Below are 23681 nucleotides of genomic sequence, written 5' to 3' on the forward strand. Positions count from 1 at the left end.
CAAAAAAATATACGTATTTTGGAAATGTTGAGTCGAATTAGTCTAGAATCGATTAATTTTATGAAAGAAAACCTTTCAAACAGCCGTAGTCCGTAAACTATGATTCCTACAAAATTGATTCATAAAGAACGGAACGTATCTACCGTCTTATAGGGGGATCTACTGTATATATATATATATATATATGTAAATACATCTGTCTGCAGACAGATGTATGGATGGATGACAATTGTCCAGAAAATTAAACATACAAAGAGCAATAAAATCAAATAAAAAATTATTAATATATACATTTAGTTACATGTTCATTGTCAAAGAATTTTTAAAATCTAGATGTGAATTGTTATATACCACTATCATAAATTCAGCTACTCTATTATAAAACAATTTACTGACTTCATTTTTCACTTCTTTCTCAAACTTTATATTAGCCAGTTGTTTCCTTAAATGCAAAAGCATATGTAAGTCAGTTGAAGCAAGGTCAGGATTGTGAATTGGATAGTCTAAAATAACCCTGCTGAATCTCTGCAATAACTGGTTAATGACTTATGGCTGTATGTAGCCTTGGTTATCCGGAAGTAAACAGATACTATATGATAGCATCTGCCTTCTTTTGTTTTGAATTGCATGTCTCTAGGGACACAGTCCATTTTTATGTGATTTTTAAATAACATGGTCAACAAAGGAAAACTAATCCTCTTTTTACACAATCAATCTTTTTTACATGGAGAAAAAGTTTATTTGAAAATTTTTAAATTTAACTTTTCATTAAAACTGTCTTATTGTTAAAAAGTTACTTTTTTGTTGAAATCAAGAGTCATTTAGCTTTTTAAAGTACAGTACAGTACTATATGTACATCAAAGAATGCTGTATGTTGATTTTATGTTTCCTATGCTACCTTGTAATTACTATATTTATGTACAAATAATGTTAACAATAAATGATGTTACAATAAAAAAATATCATGTTTCTTTTATAAATTGCTTACTTTTTGGGCCATTGAAGTTGTGAATCCTATTGAGCATTTTTCTACAGGATGTATGCATGTACTGTACATTTTATTTTATTTCTCAGCAGTAAAAACAACTAGAAGGGAAGAGACTGAACAGTGACAGCCAACAATATTTCCGGTTTCGATATCCAATGATAATACTGACTAATATCGATACTTTAAAAGACCAATACCAGTATAAATATATTTGTGTTATCAGTATCTCTACTTGTCTCAGCCTTTTCACAATAAGTCACAATATCTGCATGTCTTTTGAGCATAAATTCAACTAGGAGACTCTCATTCAGTCCCATAATAATTTTTTTAAAGTGATTGTTTTCAATTTCTTTGTATTAGGAGAATGAGAATGTCACCACTGCATCAACTGCCGTTTGTTCTCAGGTACATAGTGACAAATTTATTTTTCCTTGTCAATATGAAATCAAGAAATTCTTCACAGTTTTTGGGGCAGCTGCAGCTTGTGAGAAGAGTTATTGCAGATTGCAGACCCCATTCAATTTTTATCATCACTTTCATTCAACATTTTTTGTACTCATCATTAAACAGCTTAAGATTAGTTCATCTCTCTTTCACAATTTCATAAAACAATAATTTAGAAATCAATGTATGCAGTTCAGTTAACGTCATAAACCAGTCCACACAAAATTCTTCTTTAACTTTTGAAACAAAGTCATCATTGATCAAAGATGATCTATTGAGTTTTTATTCATCATGAGAATCTATTCTTTTACAATAAATTTATGACAATATTTTACCACATTCTGCCAGTTCATAATACTACCATACATAGTAACAATTTGTCAATGAATTTCAGCTGGAAATTCTCCTTTGCATAAAATCAAATAATGGAATATATTTCCAGAGGTGACACCAAGTAATAAGCAGAGTAAGCATTGCATTACAGCATCTCATGCAATAAGGCACAATTTTAACAATTAAAAACATAAAAAAATTTCATTAAAATTATATTACCACCTTCAAATAAAAAAATTGTTATAAATCATTAATAAAATAAGGCTCCAAAATCAAAATTAAGTATTGTAATTAACACTTTAAATAAATTTTATTGATTAATTTAACCTAATACAAATTTATTTTTAAATTAATTTTGAAATTGCAGATTATTTTCTTAAAAATAATAATTATAATATATATTACATAATAAAAAATAAGAAATTCATATTATATAGTTATTTATTCCATTTATTTTGTAACTGAAATGTTCATTTTTTGTTTAATTTTAAATCTACAGAATAGTAAATCTGTCAGTCATGAGAATGCATAACAACTTTCATACTCTTAATATATGAAAAAAGCCTTAATTTTGATTCCCATAATCTTAAGATAGCTTGATTTCTAAACTTATAAAAAAATTATAAAATTTATATAAATCACAATTAATTATTGCCATAGGTATATTCACAACAATAAATTTTCATATACAATTGTGATTTAATTTAAGAATTACATTCTTAGAATGTGTGTACAAATAAACATTCACACAAATTAAGGTCTATTAGCTACAGAAGTACAGTGGACCTTCATTATAGTTCTGCTCATTATACCGCACGCTCGGTTATAGCGCGGGCAATGTTCGTGATGCAATAAGCTCAAACACGTTTATTGTGGCACCACTGTGCTTGCTTGGTATAATGCAGTTCACCTTATAACGCGGGTGTTGTTTCCCACCTGACATGCGCGTTATATCGGGGGTTCACTGTATATTAAACTTTAAAGAAAGCAGTTCTGTAAATAGCACTAAGGTAGTAATTTTTTAGCTTAATTCATGCAAATAAATTAAAATTAATATAACTTTTTAATCTTAACACAAATAAGAAAAAAAAAAAAAATTCAAACAAAATTTCTAATGACAATTTATATGTAATTTATGAGAAAAATTTTTCCTTAAAAACATTTAATTCTAATTTATGAAGTTTATTTTAAAAAACGTAGGTAATCTGTAAATATCAATCAAATAATTTCTTTTGACTCTATTCAATTGTTTTTTATATCCTGCCTGGACACATCATGCATTTATTGTTACTTTTACACATAATAATATTTACTTATTTTTAGGATTGTATTACAAGATCATTGTTTTGATGGAATTTAACTACAGGAAGGATAAAAACTCTAACTTCAACAGTAATCTACAAGTAAAGGTCTGTTGTGATGTGTACTTTGTTAACTATGGAAATTTTTCAGCATTGCAAACATTTTTTTTTATTGATCTTGAAATATATTTAATATATATCTATAATTTGAAGTTTGTCAGATATGATGATACTGTTTAAACTACACCTTTACCTATACAATCAAGAAAGTATTTAATGAAAAAAATCCATTTTATTAATATAATTTCCTTTTTCTATTAAGATTTTTTCCCAAATATTTTGATAAGTTTTGCAGGCCAAAAGCCAGTTTATTAATAAAATACAGTCAACTCACCTTAAAATAAACAGTGATAAAGTGAATTCTCACATTAAAGTGGATTTTGCCATTGCCCTGGCANATTTAATTTAAGAATTACATTCTTAGAATGTGTGTACAAATAAACATTCACACAAATTAAGGTCTATTAGCTACAGAAGTACAGTGGACCTTCATTATAGTTCTGCTCATTATACCGCACGCTCGGTTATAGCGCGGGCAATGTTCGTGATGCAATAAGCTCAAACACGTTTATTGTGGCACCACTGTGCTTGCTTGGTATAATGCAGTTCACCTTATAACGCGGGTGTTGTTTCCCACCTGACATGCGCGTTATATCGGGGGTTCACTGTATATTAAACTTTAAAGAAAGCAGTTCTGTAAATAGCATTAAGGTAGTAATTTTTTAGCTTAATTCATGCAAATAAATTAAAATTAATATAACTTTTTAATCTTAACACAAATAAGAAAAAAAAAAAAAAATTCAAACAAAATTTCTAATGACAATTTATATGTAATTTATGAGAAAAATTTTTCCTTAAAAACATTTAATTCTAATTTATGAAGTTTATTTTAAAAAACGTAGGTAATCTGTAAATATCAATCAAATAATTTCTTTTGACTCTATTCAATTGTTTTTTATATCCTGCCTGGACACATCATGCATTTATTGTTACTTTTACACATAATAATATTTACTTATTTTTAGGATTGTATTACAAGATCATTGTTTTGATGGAATTTAACTACAGGAAGGATAAAAACTCTAACTTCAACAGTAATCTACAAGTAAAGGTCTGTTGTGATGTGTACTTTGTTAACTATGGAAATTTTTCAGCATTGCAAACATTTTTTTTTATTGATCTTGAAATATATTTAATATATATCTATAATTTGAAGTTTGTCAGATATGATGATACTGTTTAAACTACACCTTTACCTATACAATCAAGAAAGTATTTAATGAAAAAAATCCATTTTATTAATATAATTTCCTTTTTCTATTAAGATTTTTTCCCAAATATTTTGATAAGTTTTGCAGGCCAAAAGCCAGTTTATTAATAAAATACAGTCAACTCACCTTAAAATAAACAGTGATAAAGTGAATTCTCACATTAAAGTGGATTTTGCCATTGCCCTGGCAAAACACCATTGTCATATTAATTTTCATACGATAAAGTAAATAAAAATTTTAACAATTTGTTAAACCAAACTGTAAATTCCCTTCACAATTTCCAAGAATAACCCTATTACCAATAAATGTTGCTTTTTACTCTTTTACTCACGTAAGAGAGTTTAAAAAGCAGCCTTTGTTAGAAATAGTACATTTGCTACAGAACAATAAAAAGTGGTACTGTAATAAATGTTCCATTTTAAGTAGAATAAATTTCTCCTAGTAAGCAAAGATGGAAAACATAACTTTATTATTTCATTATCTATTTAAATAACATTCAAACTCCACAATTAAGCATAAAAACGCATTAATTTTTAACAAAAAATAAAATAAGAAACATTTAAAAATTCATAGAAAAAACAAAAAAATATTCGAAAATATATACTAGCAAAAGGCAGCAAATTTTGCATTGCTGCTGAAAACGGGAAGATATTCTGCACGAAGTTCTATCCAAAATTCCAAGCATTAATAGTTTCTTAGAATTACTTTGGAATAAAAGAAGTAAATACTGCAGTGTAAGTAGCATATTTGCATTTATTTCTTATATACTAACAAAGTTGTATGTATGAAAAAATAAGAAATAAATTTAAAAAACTATACAAAAACTTTATCTTTATTTCACTTTTCAATACGATATTCGGTTATACGTCAATTTTGTTTTTATTATATTCTGAAGGAAATTTTACATAATTTGGCGGCCCCTCGGCAAACTTCCTATGGACCCCCAGGGGGCCACAGTCCCCTGTTAAGAAACACTGATTTAGAACATTAATTTTTTTCTGTGAATAAATTTATTTTATTTAACTTTAATTAGTAAATTAATCAAAATATAATAATTTAGAAATTTTGATTGCCTATTACTATATATCTTGGCATATAAGACGATAGTTGAATCATAAAAAAAGACTCCCAAAATCTGGGGTCATCTTATAGAACAGATACAAAAAAAAAATTACATTAAAATTTATATAAATTAAAACCATTATAAAAACAAACAGACAAACCATAATTATTTACTAGTAGAGAGAGTAGGGTATGTGCACAAAATAAAATAGCCCATACGATGTTTTTGAATAGTCAAGGTCGTTACTCAAATGCTAAATCATTGCAAATGTTTGCAACAATCGCAAGGCAGTGCTGCCAGATGCAAGAAAATAAAATTTGTTCATTCGAAAAATTACAAATAGGACATAATTCCATATACACTATACAGTATTATTATTCAGATGATGATCGCTGACCTAAACTAAATTCATAGGCCGTTGATAGTTTGGGGGTCGTCTTATGGGACAGATATATGCTAAAATTATAAAACTTTGACAAAAATTTATACCTCGTCTTATCTGAAGGTTGTCTTATCTGCCAAGATATACAGTAAGTCTTAACTCCCTAAATTATACAACATTGACCTTGACCCTGAACATCATTAATATTAATGTTCAATAAAATGAAGTAACTACAGTTCTCCTACAATTTGTATTAATGCAAGTTGACTGTACCTTATTATTATTAATAATAAGGTACATATTATTATTAATTTCAGAGTATGCAAATTAAAATGAAAATCTGTTTTTTTGACAGAAAATACACTTACAAAGTCACAAATAAAAATAAAAAATTAAATGGGATTTTATATAAATTTTAAACTATATAACAATTTATGTAACATCTCAAAAACACATCAAAATAATACGAAAGAAAATCTAAAACTAACTTTATTAGTTATAATAGACAACAAATAAACTATTTCTTGATCACAATTCATTTTATTTTATTTTAATTTATTTTAAATTTAAATTATATAATAATAATTACTGGTTAAAGTTTTCAACTAGCAATAATCGCACTTCAGTTCAAACCTCATTAGTAGCAATATCACCTCTGTGCAAAGTTATATATAATAATAATTATTAATATTATATAATTTAAATTAGAAGTAAAAGAAACTTTATAGCGTTTATAGCGATACTTGTACGTTGCTTAATGCCTGGATAATAATTTTCTCGTTTCTTGCTTATAATTTAAATTTCTTTATTTTGCAAGTTTAATTTTTAATAGCAAAATTTTTCCATACAATGAATTATAAAATTTATTGTGGGCTATATATCAAATCAATAAAACTTCATTCACTTACCTCTTCGAATTTCAATTGGATTAGCTCCTTTGCTAATATTTGCAAATCCTTCTTTTGCAATTGCTCTTGCAAGCACTGTGGCAGTTGTAGTTCCATCTCCTGCTTCTTCATTTGTATTATTTGCAACATCCTGCACTAATTTAGCTCCTATATTTTGAAACTTATCTTTTAATTCAATTGCTTTAGCTACAGTTACTCCATCTTTTGTAATCTTTGGACCACCAAAACTTTGTTCAAGAATAACATTTCTTCCCTACATTTTTAAACAATTTCATTTATTCCTTTTTAATATTCATTTACAAATAAATATTAAATAAATGTATTCAAAAATATACTTTTAATATAAATTTATCAAATAAACTCTGGGGATACATTTTTTTTTAAAAATAAACATCCTAGAGTTTAATCAAGGAAATATATTATCTTTAGAACATTTACTATATTATATACAGGTATACCTCGCCTTACATCAGTAATTGGTTCCAGAGAGGAGACTTAAGTTGAAAAGTCGCCTCTTTTAATAAGTCGAATTTACTTGTCTCCAAGCCGAATTTACTTATCACTAGGCTAAACAACAAATAACCATTCCCAATTCTGTATTTTATTTATAAATGCATTTTTAATAATATATTGTTAATAAGAATCTATTTTAAGCATACAAACAAATAAATTTTAGTTTTTAATATAGTACAGAAAAAAGTAATCTAAATTTACGAATTCATGTATGTACAGTACATACTTGTAAATGTAATGTTTACAATTTGGTGATGTTTACAGTACATCACAGACTCTTTATTTGTGAATGTGGTTTGCTCTAAGACATTATAAAATAAGATGATTTTGTAAGGTTAAGTAACAAATACAGTTATTAAAATTATTTTGCATTAGTAGAAAATAAGCTAATTTATGTTAAATTTACCAATAACAAGTGGTGCTGGCAACGATGCCAAACGGTAGATATTGGAACTACCGTGGAAAACACCAATATTGAGCACTTAAAGACCACTAAATAAAACAACACAGTCACAAATCTTTTCATGTTTCGTTCTCTAGGATCTATGATGATTATATTAACATTTACTGTAAACATACATATTTTAATATGATTTTATGTGCTTTAACACTTTTCTAGTGATATTACGACTTCAATATTTGTGGCGGACAGACAAAGTCAAATAAAATTACTTAAACTTCATTTTTATTCTTCCATATATTTTTTTGACAAATGACGTATAATTGAAAACTACATAACTCAAAATGACGTAACTCGAGGTATACCTGTATACTATACTGTTACAAAATATATATCAAATAAATCATAATTACATTGCAAATTTTTTATTATTAATTAATTACATATTTTTTTTCTTCATTCTAATAAAAATTTTAATAACAATCAAATTTTTTAATAACTTTCAATAACTATCAAAATACAATACTATCTGTTTAAAACAGTCAGTCTATAAAATGAAAATAAGCCTAAATAGAAAAGTAATCTCAGAATAGAACAATTTAAAACACAGTTATAAACCAGAAACCTGTCTAATATAAAAATGGAAGAATTTTTGGATGTCAACTGCATAGCAAAACTGAAGATTAGAACTTTTTAGTGTAACAGCAGCTAAATTCTAAATTATAATTGATAATATAATCTGAATGCTCAAATCAGAGTCAACTCTCCATACACAAGAGTTACCATCTACCATTTTTTTTCTTTGTTATGATTGTACTTTCATTGTCTGGAAAGTAACAATAACACTGCAATATTGCTGTCTTCCTTCCTCTGGTAAATTAAACTCATACCCTACGAGTAACAAATATTTAAAAATTATGCAATACTTTTTGGAGAAAATTTCATACATTTGAACAATCTAAAAAAGTAATTATGAAAAATAAAATACAGTTTATTCCCATTTTTATTTGTAAATAAAAGTGGTAAGTGATTACAGCAAAACCTTTCAGAATGAAATACTTCCATTCTCTCCATATTAGCTATATAAAAAAAGCAATCACTGCCACCAGCCAAAGTTCAATACTTTACTATTGGCTTGAGAAATAACAAAGATTAATTTATAAGAAACATTATTCTCACTGACAGTAAAAGAGTAATTCTGAATAAAAATTGAAAACTTCTATGCAAAGCGTAGTTTCCACTTGCAGGAAAATTGTGACAATAATATAGAAATAGAAAACTAAAAACTTCTGCAAACATATTAATTCTATTTCCCTAAAATGTAGAATATACCTTTGTGAGAAACAGCAGTTTAGAATAGCAACTATTATTGGTGCCATGGGAAAGACATCAGAATTCCAAATGAATAGGAGTATGATTATTCAATCATATAATATCTCATACTTCATTTCCTTCCATATGCACTTTTAAAAATTAAATATTAAAAGAAATATATTTCCAAGTATTTATGTTTCATCATTAACAGCTGTTTTGTATAATTTTTTGATGTACCATTTTAATCTATTGACATTTTGTTTCTGTATACAACAGAAAAATTAAACATTTTTAGCTCAATTCTCCAAATCAAAGCAAAAATTGTTTCCTCATTACTTTTCCATAGTATTTCCACAAGTGAGACTACAGCTTTAGCCTGCTTCATTAAAAAATTAAGTACTGACTGAGTGGTACATCCTCAGAGATTGGGAAGTTAAAAAACATTAAAAAACACATTGTAGATGTGTTTTTCCCCCCTCTTACATACATTATGATGCTTTCAATATTTTTGAAACATAAAATACATATTGGAAAAAATAAGTTGGAAGATATTTATATAGGAGAAGCAGTTCTAAATATGTGTTATAATACTTTTTTATTGAATAGCATTTCTTTTAGCCTGGATTAACAAAAACAATTCTCTACAAAATGAAAATCTGCCAAAACATAAGATTCAAGCCAGTGCCACCATTGATTTCCATTTGAAACAGAATTTAATGTATAAAATATTAATCAACATCAGTGGTTCCCAAAGTGGGTGCTGAATAAATCTAGAGGGTAAAAAGAATGGGTTGCAGGGGAACACTAGACACACGACCAAATGGTGACCATAGGCAAGTGTTCGAATCACTGACATCATCTCCCTTTCCTCCATTAAAGCATGTAAGAAAAACATTGCCTTTAATGTTTTCCAGATGTTGACAACAATGTACAGTAAGGACACTAACAAGGAGAGCCTACGGCTTTGGGGTAACGGATTTTGATGATCTTTGGTGTAGAGGTAGTACACGATGTGAGTGTACTACCTGTAAAATACTAAAGTGCAATACTCAAATATAATCGAGAAAATCGAACTTAAAGTTTTGTTAGCACTTTATATATAAATTATACGTATTTCTATTCGAGCGTCCTGTGGCAGAGTGGTAACGAGTCTGATTCATAAGCTTGAGTTCTCGGGTTCGATTCTCGCGTATAATTTTTTTTTTAATTCATAAATACTTATAATGTATTTATTTATTTACTCATTCATTTATTTCTTATTATTTATTTATTTTAATTTAATTTCTACTATTCCAAGTCTAATATTTTTATACTTTTGTTGACAATAACGGCGCATTCTTGACACCTATGTGTCAACTTTCCCATCTAATTGTTATCACTAACGGTGACCGATCTAATTCTCACTAGGAGCGTTTTTTCTATCGGAGTTCTTTTTCACTCACTCTTTAACAGTTCGTTTCTAAATTTCGACACGAATAGACGTATTTGTGTAGTAAAACTTATTTTGAAAAATTATTTTATAATCGAAAAATGTCGTCAAGAGAAGCAAGTTCTTCACGTTGTGACGAAAAAACTGTTGATGATACCTTTTAAAAAAGCAGCATTTATTTGTTGTTCTTGGTGTAGACAGAATTTTTGTTTTGAATGTTTTTATCATAAGTATCATTCACGATCATGTACATCTGACAATGATATGTAATTATATAATATTGCTTCAATAAATTATATTCGTTTTTCTTGGTTATATTTGAGTTTTGCACTTTACAAGTTAGTATTTTACATCACTGTATAAAGAGTTATCATCAACAGTTTTTTCGTCACAACGTGAAGAACTTGCTTCTCTTGACGACATTTTTTGATTATAAAATAATTTTTCAAAATAAGTTTTACTACACAAATACGTCTATTCGTGTCGAAATTTAGAAACGAACTGTTAAAGAGTGAGTGAAAAAGAACTCCGATAGAAAAAACGCTCCTAGTGAGAATTAGATCGGTCACCGTTAGTGATAACAATTAGATGGGAAAGTTGACACATAGGTGTCAAGAATGCGCCGTTATTGTCAACAAAAGTATAAAAATATTAGACTTGGAATAGTAGAAATTAAATTAAAATAAATAAATAATAAGAAATAAATGAATGAGTAAATAAATAAATACATTATAAGTATTTATGAATTAAAAAAAAAATTATACGCGAGAATCGAACCCGAGAACTCAAGCTTACGAATCAGACTCGTTACCACTCTGCCACAGGACGCTCGAATAGAAATACGTATAATTTATATATAAAGTGCTAACAAAACTTTAAGTTCGATTTTCTCGATTATATTTGAGTATTGCACTTTAGTATTTTACCGGTAGTACACTCACATCGTGTACTACCTCTACACCAAAGATCATCAAAATCCGTTACCCCAAAGCCGTAGGCTCTCCTTGTAAGTGTGAAGATTGTAGAAAAGCTTTTCTAAGAATATTTCCAGGCCTTTCTCACACAAGGGAACATTGGGTATAAGTTTATGGAACCAAGGGGATGGGGGTTCATAAAAGTTTGAGAATCACTGATCTAAACAGTCTTAATAAAGTAGATAAACAAAATATATATTGGGCATAAATATAGAATAAATTTTTATTGCATTACATAAAACTTTTGTAATTTTTTTTATGATTAAGATTACATCTAAAAGCTATGGAAATTTTTCATGATGCAAGATGTGACAGCTGAAGAGCAACAGAATCATAAAGCATTTTATATAGAAATATTACATGCAATTAATAAAGGTGAAGGATTTCATTGGAGAAAATGATAAGTTACATTTAGATGATGTGGCAAATACTCACAACTGTAAAATTTAGGATTCTGAAAATCCTCATACTTATGTGGAATATGATCAAGAACACCAAAAAGTTAATGTATTTATTTTCTCAGTTAACAGAAAGTATATGGCCCTTCTTTTTCCTTTAGAGGACTATTATCAATACCATGTATCTAGACATACTCAAATATTTCTTATCCCATATCTTTAATAAGATTATCAAAGAAGATATGCATTAGTTTCTAGCAAAACAGAGCAACCCACATTATTATGATAATGAGTACAAAATCCTAAAAATAATTTCCCAAAGTGGTGGATAGAACTGGTCTAACACCCAAGGCTGCAGAGTCGGTAAAAAAAAACTCAACTCCGACTTCTGATAATTTTAGTAGGCTGACTCCAACTCCAGCAAAATTAAATACCAAGTCATTTTATGGGGGCAGAGGCACTTACAGGGGGTACCCTACTCTGAACTCTGAAAGGAGCCTGGGGCATTTACCCAAATACTTTTATAGTTAGTATTTTTAATATTTAACTTACATTAATATTTATTTGTATAAAAAAATTAATTTTTAACAAATATTTAATAAGAGGAGAAAGGGGGTGATAAAATTCTACATCTACATATATTCAACAGCATTTGTACTTCAATTTCACCCTTCCAGAAGAGTTAGTCCAACTAAAAAGTGTGCAATTTAGCTACCTACTTCAGCCCCTTGTTCAGAAAAGAAAAATATGTACTCTGATCAATTAGTCTGGCTCATTCAGAAAAATAGTGTACTTATTTAGAGCAGAGAAATGATTCAAAAATATTCAAATTCAATTGGGTCAAAATAATTTATCTACTAAACACAAATACTACAAAGAATACTACATATTTAATAAATTAACTTGATGCATTTTGTATTTAAAATAAATGAATTATAACAAAATACAAAAATATTTTAAAAAATTAATAAATAAAAACTAAAGTAAATTTAAAATGCAGGAGTTGGAGTCAACACATTTTTTCTGACTCCGACTCCTCTGGCCAGAAATTCCTCCTGACTCCGACTCCACAGCCCTACTAACACCATAGCCAGTTTATTCTCCAAATTTGAGTTCTCTAAACCTGTTGTTATTATTCAATAACAGTCATAACAAGAAAAGTTCAAACAAATATTTCTGAAAAATACTAAGAAAAAACAACTTTACAGTTGATTAAATTTCTTTAATTTACCTATAAACATGCACTTAAATTTTTTCAGATCAGATTTATTTCATTATACCTTTGGACCCATTGTAACAGCAACAGCATCTGCAAGAACATCAACTCCTTGAAGCATTACTGCTCGAACATCTGGACCAAATTTTAAATCTTTAGCATAATTTCTTTTTAATGATTTATTTAAACATTGAGTTACTGAAGATCTCAAAATTGATGGAAGTCGATACATTTTCTGAAATGTAATTATGCATTTATTACATATGAATGTAGATTAAGAAATATAATGCAATTATATAAACATTATGTAAATTATGTAAAATTAAATTCTAGAAGTTTAGAGCTAGAAATTTTACTTATCACTTCAATAAATTTTATTACTAGAAAATATTAGCACTATTTAATTTTAATCATATATACTTTTAGCATATGAAATACTAGCAGATGTGCAGCACAATCACATCACTAATGTACACTAAAACACTTCCTTTTTCCAGCTAATTTATTCTTTCCATGCTAGCATTTTTGGACATCTTTAACACCCATCACCAGGCAATCATACATAGAATAACATAAATCAAAATTTCATAAACCTGAACCATTATGTTTAAACTTTTGAAATGAAATGTTCTTTTTGGAATTTTAGTCATGTTATCCTATGTATGGTTTGCCTGATGATGGGATTTGAAGACATCCGAAAACATTAGAATGGAAACAATAAATTGCTGGAAAAAGGTTTGAAGTGTTTTAGTTTAACAAAATCCAGTTGAAATCTGTGGTACTAATATATATGTTACCAGCCAAACCCGACTTCAGGCCAAACTAGTTTATCTTATGCATGTCAGGATATACTAGTTTAGCCTAGGATAATCTAGTTTGGCCTAAATACTTTAGGCTTAACTAGTTTGTCCTAGGCCAAACTGATTTAGAATTATTATTTAAGTCAGGCCTGGCCAACCCAAATTGTTTCATGGGCTACTTTGATCACACATAACACTGCAATGGGCCACAATTTAGGTAAACATGCTTTTAAAAAAGTAAAACAAATACAAAATGAATAAGATTTCATTGTTATAACAAGAGTTCGTACTTGCACTTGCACATTATAACAATGACACATGCAAATTTTCATTTATTTAATTGTTTTGGTATACACAAAATGGAAAACAAAAGTTTTAATAGATATATAATATCACTTAGCGGGCCATACAATTTAATGTGACGGCCATACAATTTAATGTGACGAGCCGCATGCGGCCTGCGGGTTGGCCAAGCCTGATTTAAGTATATTAATGGTTAAAATAAAATTAAAAGGCAATCAATTAGGTGAACAATATTTATTCAAACATAGTCTACTTAATTATAAAAAACAATATTGATTAGAAGTGACATAACACTTGTACAAAACCATAAATAAAACTAACTTTTAAAGTCAAACTAAAATAAAGAAAGGACTTGTTTGTGTTTCTTAGTGTAACAACTTTTATTTATTTTTACAGGGTGGGTTAAAGTGTACCTAGGTAACCCCAATGGCGGCAGTTCGGACTGTTTGTGCTCCCAGTGGACTCCTCCCGGACAGGAGCCACCGGCAGGCCACCCATTGTTTAACATCACTAGTTATTGATTCATGGTAGTTCTTGAACAAAAGAAAAAAAAAAGGAAACGTCTACTAAAAATGTAGTTAACCTAACCAAACCAATCTAACTGAAGCACCACCATTGGGGTTACCTAGGTACACTTTAACCACTGGATGTACTGTGGTGGCATTTTGAATTACACAAGAACATTTTTCTTACACTGGCACCTATTTGTAGTACATAAATCAGTTTGGCTTAGGTCAAACTAGTTAAGCCTAAAGTATTTAGGCCAAACTAGTATATCCTGACATGCATAGGACAAACTAGTTTGGCTTGAAATCGGGGTTGGCCGGTAACATATACATGTTATAGTCTAGTCATTCCTTATATATTTCAATGTAGATTGTATTTACTTTTGTTACTGTTAAATACTTATAAGGATCTCAGGAATCTACAGAAAACAATATATGGAATGCATAAGTTATGTAACACTATTTTTATACTTTTCAATTACCATTCCACCCCTTGTAAAACTCCATAAAACACTGCATATACTCACCCTCAAAATTATGTAATGCATATATCATAGTTTGACTCCCTTAATTATACTAAGGAATAATTCACAGCACAACGTTCTGAACATTTTATTATTTTATTAATTACATACAAAGCAGTGATATAAACAATAGGGTTGATTATGCAACTCTTTGGAAACAAATGAATCATTCTGTTATCCAAGATTCAGGATCTTAGCACTACATAACATTTTTGTAAACACCCCACCCCATTATAAAGCATTATAACAATTATCCAGATAACCAATTAACCATATCTAAATTACATAATTTATGGACAGTCCTGTATATAACACAAAGAATAATTTAAAATTAAATTAATTGCTCCATAATTGAAGATCAGACTATTTACAAAAATATCAAATTTTCAAGTAGCCTATTTCGAAAATATCAAAAAAAAAATTAAATTAATTGCTTTGATTGACTTTGTGAGATGGATACATAGGATAAAAAAGTTATATAACAATTTTAATTAGAAAATTACTTTAGAAAAAAATTTAAAATGTAAATTTTAAAAAAGGAAAATAAAACTGCACTATAATGAAACCATTACATAGCCATTATTATTGTCTGAAATAGAAATTGTTTTCATTTAAATTATAAACATGAAACTAAAGTATTAATGGATAAGTATTAAGTTAAGTAGGAAAGTATTTAATAGATGTATAACTATTCTCAAAATATATGCGGATAACAAAAAAACTTTTAAATAAAAATGTGCTGTGTACTTAGTACTAGTGATGTGCCGGATCGTTAAAAATGTATATCCGCGGATACGGATACGGATCATTAGAGTCTAGATCCGCGGATATGGATATGGATACGGATCTCAACTTTCGTATTCAGTCGGCGCCGGTGCGTGTGACCTTGGACCGATAGTTGACGCTTTTGCGTTAATAACGCGACGTGTTTTTGACTTGCACTACGCGTGTTTTTGTTTATAGTGTGAAAGTGTGCTAAATTATAATTCACCACAGAGGCAGACAGGATAAAGTAACAAAAGTTGATATAATTTTCCAATTAAGCTATTTCGCGTCTTTATACAGATTCTATTTCGAGGGATTCCAACTTCACGGTATAAACAGTAGCATGCGAAATTACAGCGATAATAATAGTTCGCTGTATCCAAAGCACGTGTATGTACAATACAGATCCCGATCGCGACAATATAACCCGGAACCTTAAAACTAACCTTAAACACTTACTTAACACTAATAACAGAAAAAGGGATAGAATTAAGAAGACAGAAAAAATGGTAGATAAGATAGAAATGGGGATATCTGGAGTTTTGTCCCTTTTTTCGGCTTGTTTCTTTATGTGTACTGTTGGGTGGGATAACACACGCCCTTCTATAACTGGCCAGTTCTCTTCTACAATAATAAGATTTTTCCTTCCACAGTCGTCAATACGACCTTAAAACAGGATTTTTTTCTGAACTTATTTCTGAATTATCCGGTCATTGAAAATACGACTCCCAGTATTCTCACCTCGTCCGTACACTCTGCCGTCCGGTTTACGAATGACCTGCTACGTCACTTCTCGTTTTTCTCCGGCTCCTGCTTACACCTTTGCTCCTCAAATTTCTAGGAACTGCTCATCCCACCCAAGGGACAGGGAATAGACAAGAAAGTTCTAGAAGAAAATAGAACAATAGAACAAAGGGTAGAAAGAAGAAACGAAACTAAACTAAAATTAATATTTACAAAAATATAGCGTACCGCCACAATGGTTTAGTGCAGTGTTTCCCAACCTTTTTTGTGCTATGCCCCACCTAAGTCTTTCTAAAATTCTTGTCTCCATAACATATACAACGGCTATATGATTAACTTAAACTCTGGACAAGTCCATTTTCGAATTGCCCTCCTTAGCAATCCAATTGCCCTCTGTGGGGCCTGGGCCCCACGTTGGGAAACACTGGTTTGTGGCTAGTGTGACACGGGATAGCGTAGATTACGTTTGTGTTTTTGTAGAGTGTTGAGTTAAATTAAAATAAAAACAATGCCGACGAAAAAGTTTAGTAGTGTAATATGGAAATATTTTACGATAGTAAATGACGAATGCACTATTGCTACCTATCTTTAAAATTTCTTATAAGTAATGAAATTCATTAAGATAAAAGATCCGTTAAAGATCCGCTAAAAAGTAACGGATACGGATCTTTTTTTTCCCTCGGATATCCGCGGATACGGATACGGATACCCGGCACATCACTACTTAGTACTTAAAATCATTGATTAAATCTTTGACAANTCATTAAGATAAAAGATCCGTTAAAGATCCGCTAAAAAGTAACGGATACGGATCTTTTTTTTCCCTCGGATATCCGCGGATACGGATACGGATACCCGGCACATCACTACTTAGTACTTAAAATCATTGATTAAATCTTTGACAAGTGACTGGAAAAACTTCCTGTTTGCTGGAATGCAGAGTTAGACTTATATATATTAATAAAATATTAATATATTTATGTTTGTGTTCAGGAAATCTTTAAAAATATTTATGACTTCTTAAATTCAAATTATCATTGTAATATTCCATTTTTATAAGATATATTAGTCAATTTAACAAAATATATATTAGAATATTCTAATGAATGCAATAAGACTAATATTTCAAGTACAAAAAAAAAAAATGTCTAGTTATAATCGATATGTCAAGGAAGTATTACTGCTAAATTGATAGTTAAGAAGTAAANACAACAATTAATATACATTAAAATAATAATAAATGATTAAATAAATATTTATTATTTATTTAATCATTTATTATTATTTAATCATTTAATCAAAAAATTTAAAATACATGCTCTCCACCTCAAATTAATACTGTAGTGTCTTGCCTCTGTACATCATACTTTTCCGTTAGCAATGGAGTCGTGCTAGTTTCAAGGGAGAAGTTTCGAATCAAAATAACTTGACTTCTGGTGTGCATCAGAAGTTCTTATATAGTTAATTGGGTCTCCTGCCACTAAGGTTTCTACATCTGGTCTCAACATTCATCTATCTAACTCCATTCTCGAGATTATGGAAAGACTGACGGACAGACAACAGTGGGAATTTATTGGTCTACAAGTTTTTCAAACTGCAGCCCAATAATTTTCTTGTAATTGTCATGTTTGTAATAGATAGTTTGCAGAGCACCATTGCTCCTGAAAGTTGGTTGAGAAACATTGCTCTGATTGGTAATCCTGTTTAAAAAAATTCAAAATTACAGTGAAACTTCACTTAACAAGCACCTCTCATAATGAACAAAGCAATCGTAAAAAAGTGACTCGCTTAACAAATGACATTTTGCATAATGAGTGACGAGGAGAGAGAAAGTTTCGGATTCTGCGCATGCTACATCAGTGTGTTTAGCACTTGTTCTGCTAGCATCTTAGTGTTGCTTGTGATCACACATTTTTCCAAACTTGTGTTCAGACATATTACATATAAACAACAACAACCATAGCCTGTTATATAATAAACACGCCAAATGATATGTCAAATTCTTAGGCTATAAAAAGGTTATAATGAAATATTAGAAATTATTGTATTTCAATTTTTTTTTTTGTTTTCTGCAAATCAAATTCACATTTCACATTGGTTCATTCTGCACTAGAAGAAATGATGATGATGATTCATGCTCCTTAACAATGTATATTGTATAATTTTCTTTGAATAAATGTTATACATAAAATATTTGAGTATTTTTTTTTGGCATGGAACACAATATCATATTTTACATTAATTTATATGGAAAAAATTGTTTTGCTTAACAAGCATTTCTCTTTACAAGTAACATTCTGGAACAATTTATGCTCGTTAAGCGAGGTTCCACTGTACTACGTTTGAATTGATTTATTATTTCTTGAGAGTTGAATATTCTCATATAAATAAAATTGACCAATATAAACTGCAGGATTACCAAAGTTTTTTTAATAAATCAAATATACAAATTAAACTTAATGATATTACAGTTAATTTTAGAATTAATTAATTTCATGTAAATATTATGTATTAAACGATAAGTAATGGTGTTCATTGGTACCAGTAATTAAACTAGAAAATATTGTTATAAATATTATGCACAGTAAAATTCTATAAAATATTTTCATTAGTTCGAAATATTATTGTACTTGATGCACATGCCAAGAATTGATTCAGCTTTTGTGGGGTGGGGATTGGCATGGTCAAGTGGAAGAGGGTGACTGAAACAATGATCTTAGTAACTAAAATGTACATTTATTGATCACAGTATTTACAATAATGAAACTACAAAACACAAAAAATTGCTCAGGTTAAAGTTAACAGGGGTGGGACCAGACACATTTGTCCCATAGACATATCTTTGCCACTTTGCCAACCTGAAACATCGCACTTTCTCAAATCTCTCTTCAGCGTCGTCATCTACTGGATAAGAGCTTTAATTTGATACCAGAACTGTACTTTTAGCCCAGCCGTTTACTCAAACTAAGTCAGACAAAGTGAAAGCCCTCGTTCAATTATTATTATTCTATTATTGTTAAGGCAAACTTTACCTACATGCACTGTCATGGCCTCAGTGGGAACCCACGTTCTAACCTAACCTAACCTAACCTATTCTAATAAATTACAAAACTATTGGTAATTTATTACAGTAGGTTAGGTTAAGTTAGAACGTGGATCCCCGCCCCCCTCATTCACCGCTAGAATCTTATCGTTAAATTGTAAAATACTCAAATTTTTAACGATCGGTAATTTCTTCACAATTACACAAATACTGATATAATTGTAATTCCTATTTAACATTAAACCAAGATACTTTATACATTTTAATTTGCGTGAAATAAATCACTGCGAAAAACTTCAAGGCTTTTCTTAAAACGTGCTTTTAGTAAAACGAAACGCTCAATGGCGCTTTACTTAATTGAAAAAATTAATTATTCAATACAAAATACGCATTTACTCGCTTTATAACTTTATAATCGATAGTTCATTATTAATAATGAAAAAAAAATTAAATAATATTTGCGATCTACTCATTTTACCTTAAATTAAAATCCACAACACGTGTTCATCCAACCACCGGCAGGACGAATTTTGAAACCACCACGGTACCCAAGCGGCAACTTTCTATAAAAATTTTAAATTTAAAATAACTAAGATACGAATCAAATATATAATTTTTAAATTTTATAATTAAATTTATTTAAAATTTAATTATTTAATTTAGAGATAAAATAATTTTTAAAAATATATAATGTAAAATATTTTTAATGTTTAAATTTTTTCGAACGAATGACTATGGTCAACTTACCGCCCTGGGGACCCAGGATCTAATCCGGGAAGACGAAAAACCACGTGAATTTTTCGTGTGCGGTTTTTTTATTAACTCTGTTAGCCCTGTGAGCACTAAGAGAGCCTCTTTTTAGCAAGCCCATTATGGATTCGGCCAGGCCCAAAATGGGGCAGCCGGGTAGTGAGGGACGGGGCCCGACATATCCGAATGGATCACTCCCTGAAAAATTCCTGGGATTTTTCGACCCTTTCGGCTATGATCCCGGGTCCCCCAGAGCAAATGAGAACCCGGGATCCCGGTTGGTTTTTTAACCCGGGAAATTCTTCTCATCCCGGGAAATTCCGCATGTTTCTTAAAAATTCACTTTTTCTTATTTTGTGTTAAGATTGAGGAAATTTTGAAAATAGAAAGTATAATTAACTCACAAACTGTCAGAATACATTTGTATTTATTAATTTTAAACCTACTTAGTTTTTTTAAATTTTTGTTCGTTATGGCATGTCACAAATGGTCAATAATCAGTACGTAGCTTATTTGTGGCAGGACTCTGAAAATTCTTTACTTGTCGGAACCTGTAATATCTGAAACAATTGTGCTTATGCTGTCTTAATTTTTAACTATGCCCGGTAGATTCGATAACTGCGTAACGCCAGGTTGTGCAAATTGGGCAAGGATACAACGAGTACGAAGTCTGCAAGTATGAGGTTTTTCTTCATAAACCTGATTATTAAAGCTAAACGAATTATCGAATTATCGGGCTATAAACTTGATGCCGCTATTAAAGTAGCCGAGGTAGACAAATCAAGAATACTAGACAGCAAAAGAAGTACTACAATCTCCAAAACGAACTCGAAATCTTTCAGGCTACAAATGAAAAAAACATATAACATCTGTCTTCTCTTAAATGCATTAAAGACGATTCCACTAACATCAATTAAATCGGAAAGGGCATTCTCGGTAGCAGGACTTTACATTACTAAAATAAGAATCAGATTGAGTGATCGGAGTATTGACCATTTTTGATTTTTAAAATCTTATTATAAAAATTTACAAGAATATTTTGTATTATGTTTTATTTAAAAAACGAAAATTAGCTTTTAAATGACAACGGCTCAGGCACCGCCATCGATTTAACTCTTATCACTACCCAGTACCGGCCCGAGGCAAGTTTTAGGATGGAGCGAGATCCTATTATGGTGACCCCCTTGACTGCCCCTAATTTATACCCTTTAATTTTCTTTAACACTGAGGCACCCCCTAAAACTTAGCGCCTAGAGCGGCTGCTCCGTTCGCCCTATGGTAGGGCCGGCTCTGTCACTACCGACATCGCACTCCAAGTGACGTGGGACTCTTACTCTTAAGATTATGGTAGCAAGCACTGCATGATCACTGTTGGTCTTCCTCTCACACGCCCTCACTACCCTAATCATCCCCGTAACAATAATAACTAGGACTTCTACACGTCCAAACCCGACAAGACCAAAACTTGTCAACAGACTGACCGGAATGCTCCCACGAATAGCGTAAACGCCATGAATACCTTGGTCGTCTGGGCGGCACATAATAATTGGATCTATGATGACCTCGTCCAACGATATCACAATCTGTTCGCCATGCGGAGGAATAACAGACTGAGCGACCGACCTCCTAAACCCCGTGGTGGAACCCTGACTGTCAAAGAGCGCTTGCATCCAAGCGCAAAGCTTCTCATCGATACCACAGACACATCAACCGAGACAATTGGATCCAAGCCAAAAAAGCCACAGCGGAATTACAAAGCTGAATCATCACCCAGAAGCGAGCTTTTGGGGAACGCATGGCGTCCTCTCCCCTTTACAAGAATAACATATAGAGCATCCTCCATCGCCTCCGCAACAGTAACAACTCCCCCCAAGCCACTTCGTCCTGCGGCACGCCTACTGTACCCTAATAACCCGAAAGATCAAGCGGCCAAATTCCTCAACTTCTTCATCCCTCATTTACGGGATCAACATCTGATCATCAGGCGCCCAAATAATACTGCATACCAGCAGAACTCTTACAACCACCCCTTCACTAATGGGAAGCTGGATAACGCAATAAATAGAGGACAGAACACGACTCCTGGGCCGACGGCATCACGACAAGCATGCTAAAAGTTTTCGAAGATCAGGCCAGAGACCACTATTGGCGGTCTACAACACCATATGGTCGTCGGGCACCATACCACCGAAGATGAAAAATACCATCATCCTCCCCATTCACAAACAAGGTAAAGACCCGACTATGGTCGAAAACTATCGACCAATAGCACTTACTTCCACGGTCATGAAAACGATAGAACGGATGATTCTCGTCAGATGGCAGCGTACAGCTACTCACAATAATCGGTTCAATTATAAGCACTTTGGCGGCTTTCCCGGTAAAGGTACTCGGGACTTATTAACACATCTCATGTTACAACTATACAGTACCCCCTCCGGAATAAAGGTTACTACATCAACGTTACTACTCTCGATATTTGCAGTGCTTACGACAAAATCAATCACTCTCATATTATCCAGAAGGCTTTAGAAAAAGGCCTAAAAGACAACTCAATTCTCTGGCTCCAAGACTTCCTGTCCAACAGGCAGGTACTGTATAAATCAAATGGAGGAGCTTCCTCTCTCCTAGCAGTACCCAATGCGTAGGAATCCCTCAAGGTAGTGTGATCTCCCGCTTCCTGTTTGCCATCTTTATGAATGACATCTTTCAACTAGAAAATGAATACACTAAAATCTATGTCTACGCAGATGATGTTACTGCCGTCACGCATGGTGCTGAACCGACCCATTTACATCATAACACGATCCAATTTTTAAACAAGTTCGGCAAATGGTCTGAAAAAAATTCAGTTCCGTGCCAACCACGGAAGTGCGCGATCCTGCGCATACCCATTAATATTCGAGGCAACCAGGATTTCGTCCTCAATAACCAACAAATCCCCGAGGTCTCCAAAATCAAACTACTTGGCGTCTACATTACTGCACGTCTTACATGGAACACCCACATCCAATACATTCGGAACAAGAGCAGAAAGTTTCTGAACATCTTTAAAATTTATTGTAACAAAAAACACGGCGGCCAGCCAAAGGACCTCTTGTGCATCGCCGACAGCACTATCGGCAGCTTACTCATGTATGTCGTCCCCAGCATCACAACCTTAACTAAAACCCTGATGGCAACCCTGGAATCTTACAGATGCAGTACGTTAAACTCAGCTATGGTCTCCCTATGACCGCTAACAACATTCT

At 31.2% G+C, this 23681-nt stretch overlaps 2 pseudogenes; both read right to left on the bottom strand.

The window, feature by feature from the left end:
- LOC111621385 overlaps window positions 1-20245 on the bottom strand; it is a 37045-nt pseudogene extending 16800 nt beyond the window's left edge.
- On the bottom strand, window positions 6398-6510 carry LOC111621393 (annotated as a pseudogene).
- Window positions 20246-23681: the final 3436 nt, after the last annotated feature.

The sequence above is a fragment of the Centruroides sculpturatus genome, unplaced genomic scaffold (assembly GCF_000671375.1).
Source record: "Centruroides sculpturatus isolate CEXI.00-Female unplaced genomic scaffold, Cexi_2.0 scaffold129, whole genome shotgun sequence".
NCBI lineage: Eukaryota > Metazoa > Arthropoda > Arachnida > Scorpiones > Buthidae > Centruroides > Centruroides sculpturatus.